Raw genomic sequence first — 8,105 nt, forward strand, 5'->3', positions numbered from 1 at the left:
CCAGACAGACAGCGGTGCACTGCACGGGAGGATCGGATGACGCAAAGGGCGTCTGAGCGATGCACTACAAGACGAGTACTCCAGCATCTTTTAAAGGAGTAATCTAATGGAGCCTCAAAGTAAGTGGGTGTGAAACTATAGTCCCACGTTTTCCTAACAGTTTGACCTTTTTTTTGGCTAAACCAATTAGTACATACAATTCAATAAATAGTATTGCTAACCAGCCATATTTAGGTATATAAGAGCAATACAAAAGATTTGTTAATCCAGTGTCGACATATGGCATGTACATTGCTTTCCAGTATAGCAATATGAAGGAGATATTTGATATGTCACCATCCATCTACCCTATCTGCTCATCCATGCTATCCCATCAAGATTGTTCCTTTCCTCTCTTTTTCCAGCGATGGAGAAAGAAGTTGATGACATGACCGGTTAACCTTCCCATATCGGCTAATATAGCCAAGAAGAAGAAAAAGAAACTAGAAAATTAGGTAGCCTTACGCGGACAGCGACACACCAATCCATATCCCTCCTCCCCGAGAGAATCATGCATATATATGAAACTAATTTGTGTGCAGTACACCAACCCAGCGGAATTTTTGCGACATCGACGGCCAACGGCAACAAGTGCGCTTGCAACTAATCATCCATCAGAACCCGGCCAAGGCCAAGCACAACAGTTGTTTCCACTTCTTAAATCTCCATGCATGGATACAGTACTACTACTATGTATGCCCCGATCTGGGGATCTACTTGATGAATGTAGTGCCATTTTTGCATGAAGGATCATGTTCACAGATCGATGTATGACCCTAGGTAGCTAGAAAAGGCATATTGCTCTCTTTGAGAGAGCTCCAGACCACGACGATGCGTCTCCACTCCACTTGTAGCTATAGATGAGCGGTATCTATCTACCTATCACGACAACGCATCACATTCATATCATCTCATGCCTCATGTCCGAGTGCAGTCAATAATGGGAGCCAATAATCTGGCGCTACGAGTCGTTTTTTTCTTTTCAAAACGGAGGCATAAAATTTGCCTCATCAATTAAATAAAAAGAGAATAGAGTTTAGAGTTTTACAACACCCACAAATACGGCATGACAATTACTCGCTCATAAAAATATCTCCTAATTTCTTTGCACCCGCGGTCACCCAAAGCTTGGCCTCATCGATAATGGCAGTGAAAAGAATGGTCGTTGGCGCACTCTTATGACGAAACACCCATGCATTTCTTTCATTCCAAATGGTCCAGGAGACAAGCATGGTGAGAGCGGCCAAAGCTTGCCGGTTGGGATTGCGATTGTCGGTTCTCTTGTCCCACCATTCGTAGACGGATTCATCCGTGTGCCACTCGGATGTATCTATGTGCGCGAGACCAAGCCTCTCAATGAGAGACTTCCATAGCTGAATTGTAAAGCGGCACTTGAAGAAAATGTGGGCACCCGTTTCTTGCTCCCTATTGCAAAGTTTGCAGAGGCCACAATTTGGCCAACCTCGTCGCTGTAAACGATCGGCGGTCCAAATCCTATCTTGTATTGCCAACCACGCAAAGAATTTAACCTTTGGAGGTGCCCATGCCTTCCAAATCATACGGTCCAAGGGGGAAAGAGTCAAGCCTAGGAATTGAGCCTTGTACGCAGTGGCCGCCGTGTATACCCCGTCGTTCGCGTGCTTCCAGATGATGGTATCTTCGGTTTGCTCATGAAGGTGGACATCATTCAGGAGCATCCAAAGAGTGAAAAATTCCCGAATGTGGGCTGCGGTTACAACCGCGACTTGGTTGATCTTGAGTATCCAAGCATTCCCCTTGAGGGCCTCACGGACCTTCCAACTCTTTCTTTTCGAGGCCTCGAAGATAAGCGGTGCAATATCCTTAGGTTTGCGACCAAGGAGCCATGGGGAGTCCCAAAAAGGCGTTTTGGCACCATCTCCCACCGTGATAGTCGTAGAAGCATAGAAAAACTCGAAGTCCTCGACGGTGCAGGGGTTTCCCAGGCCAACCCATAATTTGCGGGGCTCGCTCCATTCATACCACAACCATCGAAGCCGCAACGCACGTGCGAATTTGTCGGTGTTGAGCACCCCCAGGCCACCGTATTCTTTTGGTCTACAAACCACCTTCCAGTTGACCTTGCATTTGGCTCCCGTTGTCTTGTCCGCACCGGACCAAAGGAAAGCCCTCTCGATTTTGTTAAGGCTATCGAGGCAACCCCGAGGCACGACGAGGGGCGTGATGGAGAACACCGCTTGGGAGGAGATGACCGACCTAACAAGAGTCGTACGACCGATGGTAGTGATGTTTTGGCCTTCCCAGGAAACCAATTTTCCAGCCGCCTTATCCTCAAGGTATTGGAAATCCATCTTCTTAAGTTGCCAAACTGAAAGTGGGAGGCCAAGGTATTTGATGGGAAAAGTGGCCCGTGTTGCCGACATGCTCTGAAGGATTTGCTCAAGGTCAAGGTGGTTGCAACGAATAGGCACAACCGAGATTTTTTGGAAGTTGGAGCAAAGGCCCGTCACGTCCCCAAAGCCTCTCAGGATAGAGGCGAGATTGTTGATGTCCCATTTGATGGGAGCCACAAAGACCGCCGCATCGTCCGCATAGAGGGAGGAACGCACCATGGACCCACGACCACGGATCTTGTGGAGGAGCCCTTTCCTCGTCGCCAAGTCAAGGATCTTATGCAAGGGGTCAATCGCAAGGATGAAGAGGAGGGGGAAAATGGGGTCTCCCTGACGGAATCCGCGACCATGCTTGATCGGTGGACCAGGCAACCCATTTAACATAATCCGGGATGATGAAGATGATAACAGCGCGGCAATCCAAGCCCGAAATTTTGGGGGGAATCCCAACCGTTGGAGAAGCTCGAGGCAGTATCCCCACTTGACTGAGTCAAATGCCTTCTTTATATCAAGCTTGAAGAGGAGAGCGGGTGTTTTGCATTTGTGTAGACGTCGGGCGAAATTCTGAACATACATGAAGTTGTCGTGGATACTTCGCCTTTTGATGAATGCACTCTGGGTGTTGGAAACAAGGTCGTCCATGTGGGGGGCAAGTCGAAGTGAGAGAATCTTGGCAATGATTTTAGCGACGGCGTGGATGAGACTAATGGGTCTATAATCAGAGATGTCTTCCGCGCCATCCTTTTTCGGCAGTAGAACCACATTGGCAGAATTTAGCCATTGAAGGTTGGAGGTGTGCAATGAATCGAAGCATTGGATGACCCTCATGATCGAATGCTTGATGATTCCCCAACACTTCTTGAAGAACATCCCTGTGAAACCATCCGGACCCGGCGCCTTATCGTTTGGCATCTCCTTTATAGCCTCCCAAACCTCCTCCTCGGTGATGGCAGAGTCGAGGTCTTGCAAAGCATGGCTCTTGATGCCCAGCTCCTCCCAGTTGAAGTCGTTGTTTCTCGTGCTTGCCCGACCCATGACCTTGGAGAAGTGGTTGTGGATGATCTTCTCCTTTTCCTTGTGCTCGGTCACCCAACCCTGTGCATGCTTTAACCGATGAATGTGGTTTTTTCGCCTACGGGCATTGATGCGACGGTGGAAGAATTTGGTGTTGGCATCACCCTCCCTCAGATTTGTCAACCTAGCACACTGGTGTTTTCGAGCCCGATCAAGGACCGCCAAGCTAACCACTCTTCGCTTAAGTCTAGCACGAAGGTCTCGTTCCGCCGGGGAAAGGGTCCTACTCTCCTGTGCAATATCCAAATGGAGGATCACAAGGTGAGCCGCATGAAGCTGGATCTTGGCCTTGGAGAAAAAATTCTTGCTCCACTCTGTAAGCCGTACCGCAGTTTTCTTTAGCCTGTGATGGAGTATTTGGAAAGGCTCTGTATGGTTGACTCGCTCATCCCACGCCTTCTGGACCACGTCGCCGAAACCGGGCAAAGATACCCAGAAATTTTCGAATTTGAAAGAACGTGGCCGTCTAGGCCCCTTATCGTCGGCGAGCAGAAGGGGGCAATGATCCGAGAGGGAAGATGATAAAGCATGTAACACGTGTGTGTTGAAAGCCATGTCCCACTCCGCATTGCAAAAAAAGGAGTCGAGCTTGCAAAGGGTGGGGTTTTCCCTCTCGTTGCTCCAAGTGAAGCGCCTGTTTTGGAGATGAATCTCTTTGAGCTCGCAAGATTGTAGTGCAGCACGGAAGCAATTGATCCTACTCCGGTTTACCCTTCTCTTGTTTTTATCTCTTGCGCGGTATATTTGATTAAAATCCCCAAGGGCCAACCAAGCATCACCCGGTAAAGGTTTGTGGGAGACAAGCTCGGCAAAGAAGGAATCTTTGCTGGCGTGATTAGTGGGTCCATAGACAGATGTTAACTTGAAGCACACATTGGTCGACCGGATGTGAACCTTGGCGGAGAGGCAAAAGGTCGAAGTAGAAATGTCGGACACCTCAACAGCATTGTCGTCCCATAGCAAGAGGATGCCACTCCTCGTACCTGTAGCCGGGCGCTGCGCAAAACTTCTCAGCCGGTTACCACCAAGGAAGGCTGCCACATATTTATCAACGTTCTCAAGCTTTGTCTCTTGCAAACACACAATTTGACAAGAGGAGTCAGCAATCGTAGAACTGACTGTAGCTCTCCTGGTCGGGCAGTTCAGCCCACGCACGTTCCAGCTTAGGATATTTATTGGTTGTGATGTCATTGAGCACAAGGGTAAACACTTTGGCCAGTCCAGAGTTGACGATGCCAAACAGCTAGCAGCAACAACACGATTAAAAGGAAGGGAGATACAAGCCCCACTGGGACACACCCATACTGGAAGTGGTACAACACAAAGCCAAGCCAGGCGCCACTAAACAGACCCAAAGTAAAACCTCCTACAGCCAGCAGGCTAACACACACAACAGGGAAGTGGATAGCTAACATGACAACTAAAATTGCACAAAGACGACGAACTAGGCAAACAAGCCGCTTCCTACTGTGTTCCTATGCTCTGTAGGGCCACACCTTCCTCTTGGATCATCTCCAGTGTTCCTTCGCCGCCGTGCTCGATCAGCGCATCCTCCACGCCATTGACAGCAGCATCATCAAGGTGGAAGAAATCTCTCATGGCAATGATCACTTCCGGGGCCAGCTTCTCCTTGAACTTGGCTGTAAAATCAGCAAGCGTGGCCTCTGTTACGTCCTCTCCATCCCTGGTAATTCCCAGTGACCGACTGACCAGCTTTTCCGCCGCCTTGGCTGCCGGAACCGCCACACGGGGACCCCCACGCTTCACTTTCTGCAGAGAGAGGCCCCCTTGCTGGAAATCCTTACTCCAGCAATAGTCTTCCGACGAACCGTAGGAGGCCTAGGAGGGAGGGAGTCGGGCATAGCAAGAATGCCCCCCTGACGCTGCACAAAGATAGGCTCCATGGCATCACCAGAGCTGGTTGCAGCATGGCCTCGAGCAGGAGAAGGCGTGCGCTGCAGGGCGCCAGAGCTAGTGAGGGGCGGTGTGGGGATGACTGAAACCCCGACGGCCTAGAGGGTGACCGCAGAGGCAGCACGAGCGAAGTGGGCGCGCAGAGCTCCAACATAGCCTGGCTGGGTGCAGGGCTCGCAAGACGGGAAGCCGCGGCCTCAGCGCGTTTGGAGACTGGGCTTGGCGGCAGAACGGTTGTCGGAGAGAGCGGAGGGGACGCCGGGGGGTCCTTTCATCTTGCGAGCGGCGCCTGGAGGAGCGTGGCGATGTCGGACACGTCGGGCTGCGCCCACGGACGACCACCAGCTCGAGGGCGCGAGCAGGCGCATCACTGGCCGAGCCCGATCCCCTAAGAACCAGAGCAGCAGCAGGTCCCTCCATAGGTGCGGGCGAAGCAGCCAGGCTGTTGCCATCGTGCCGGCGGCCACCGGAGCGGTCCCTTGAACGGTTCTGGACCTCCCCTTGATGCCGGTCCCGAGCGTTTCGGGAGAGCGAGCGCCGGACCCTGGCACCCCAGCCTTCCCGTGCGCGACCATCGTCACGGCCACGCCTGCCGTCACGGTCGCCCTCGTCTTCACGCCTGCCACCGCGGTGTTCTGCACATCCCTGGGTAGGCCCGCGCTCCCTTGGCGTGTACGTGCCGTCCACCTTCTTCCTGTACCAAGTGAACTCATGGACGTCCGGTGGCGGCGGGTTGTCGTCGTCGTCCCCGGCCTTGGAGTGGTCCTCGTGGAGGTCGAGGTGGATGAGCACGCGGTGACGGAGACCTCGGCGTCCGCTGCGGCGGTGACCACGGGCCGGGAGAGTGAGCCATTTGACCTTGGGGATGGCACTGGGGTTGGACGTCCAAGCCCAAAGCGCCATGTCCCTTGTGTCCTCTTTGCGGAGCGATCGAGGCTCGATGTAGTCGAGGGAGCAACCTCGGCCGATGAGGAAGGTGGCGATGGAGTGGTTCCAGCCGTGCAGCGGGACGCCTTCCAAGCAGAGACGGACATGATGGAGTTGGTCTTCGTTGTCTGCATGAGCCTTGAGCCTCCACTCACGCACGAAGATGCGGTGGCCATTGCCACGAAGATCACCACGAGACACGCATCGACGCAGTGGTGTTGATGCATGAAGCACACCAAAAATTGCTCGGGGTAGTGCTTGACAACTTCGACGTCGGCCGGTCTCGCGCCCAGGGCCGTCGCGAGCTCGGCAGCCACCTGGTGGCAGGGGATGTCCTGCCTGGCCCCCTCCAGCCAGGCCATAGCACAGTTGGAGGCGAGGATGGCTGCCTCCGCCTGCATCTCAGGTGTCGCCAGAACGACGACGAAGTCCTCCTCTGGCCTTAGCGCGGCGTCGCCCATGCGCTGCATCACGGCAGCCGTTGCGTTGGACTGCAGCAGGGGGCGCTGAGCAGAGGTCTCCCAGCCCCGGCCCAGACGGGGCGGAGCCACACGGTTTGCAAGAGAAGCAGAGGGGCGAGGCAGCGGTGGTGGGGGCACACGGAGACTGTCGAGAGAGCTCAGAGGCTTCCAGTTGTTCTTGCAGCCGCGCGATTTGTGCCCATTTTGTAGACAACGGGAGCAGCGGATCGGGTCACGGCAACTCTCAGCCCTGTGCCCGCGGTGGAGGCACCGACAGCAGCGCCCCTGAAGCCAGCGAGGGATGGGCGCCGGCTTGAATGCAGGAGCGGCCAAAGCCGGGCGGCGCGGGCCATTACGCGATGTGACGATGTGCCAGCCGCCGGTCACCTCCGCCTCGCGCCCCGCGCCCGTCATTGAAGGAACGCCAGAAGCAGAGAGGAAGGAGGAAGCGAGCTGCCCCGCAACTCCACAGTTAATGCCAGCGCCCGCCCGCACTTGAATGCGCGGGGATGAGGCGGCGGCGGCGCCATGCCCCGACCCAGCTAGGGCCAGACCCGGAGCCGACGCGCCTGGCTGCGAGTCGGGCACGAACTCCTCGGAGGCAGCGGCTCCAGATCCACCATGCCCCGCCAGTGTTGAATCTGGATCCGGCGGTGCGAAGTGTCGGGGGCTTCCTTGCAGCGTGGGACGGGCAAAGGCAGAGGCGCCACCGGGGCCGCCGACAGGGGGAGGTGGGAGGGGCATGAACCACGACGCGAAGGCGAGGTCGGAGCAGGGCGCGGCCACCGCCGGCGGCGCGAGCGCAGGCGCAGCAGGGAGGAGCGAGGGCGCTCGCATCTTCACAGCTCCTAGCCACTACAAATGATATGAGTTAAGTATGGCTTATTGGTCTACGAGTCGTTTTGGAGTGGGAGCTACCTTTGTTGGACCAGTCGAAAGGAGATCCGCCACCGAAAAGACGAAGAGAATAAGTCACCAGCTGCTTTGCGATCACTCTGCACCTTAAGAGCTAGGAGAGTCGCAGACACCGTCGAAGGGCATCCCAGTGGCAAGGCATGTCACGCCTGAGAGAGCCATAGACCATGCGAAGGGCAATGATCCGTCAAGACAGCCCTGCACCTCCTCTAGGCCACACCTGGCCACCATCACACATAGAGGGATCCAAAGCTCAATGCAAAGCAGCAAAACCTCGGGCGTCGTTGAAGGGTACCGAAACCCAAGACCTCACCGCCGCCATGAACCCCCAAGAGTAGGTCAACCCTCAGATTCAAGAGACCAAGGCACCGGTCGCCGCCACAGATCACAGCCACCGCCACCA

General features: G+C 54.7%; 1 pseudogene; it reads right to left on the bottom strand.

Annotated features, from left to right (window-relative positions):
* Positions 1 to 4,729: 4,729 nt before the first annotated feature.
* LOC123158868 (uncharacterized) lies at positions 4,730 to 7,652 on the bottom strand (annotated as a pseudogene).
* Between the last annotated feature and the right edge of the window lie 453 nt (positions 7,653 to 8,105).

The sequence above is a fragment of the Triticum aestivum genome, chromosome 7B, assembly GCF_018294505.1.
Source record: "Triticum aestivum cultivar Chinese Spring chromosome 7B, IWGSC CS RefSeq v2.1, whole genome shotgun sequence".
Classification (NCBI taxonomy): domain Eukaryota; kingdom Viridiplantae; phylum Streptophyta; class Magnoliopsida; order Poales; family Poaceae; genus Triticum; species Triticum aestivum.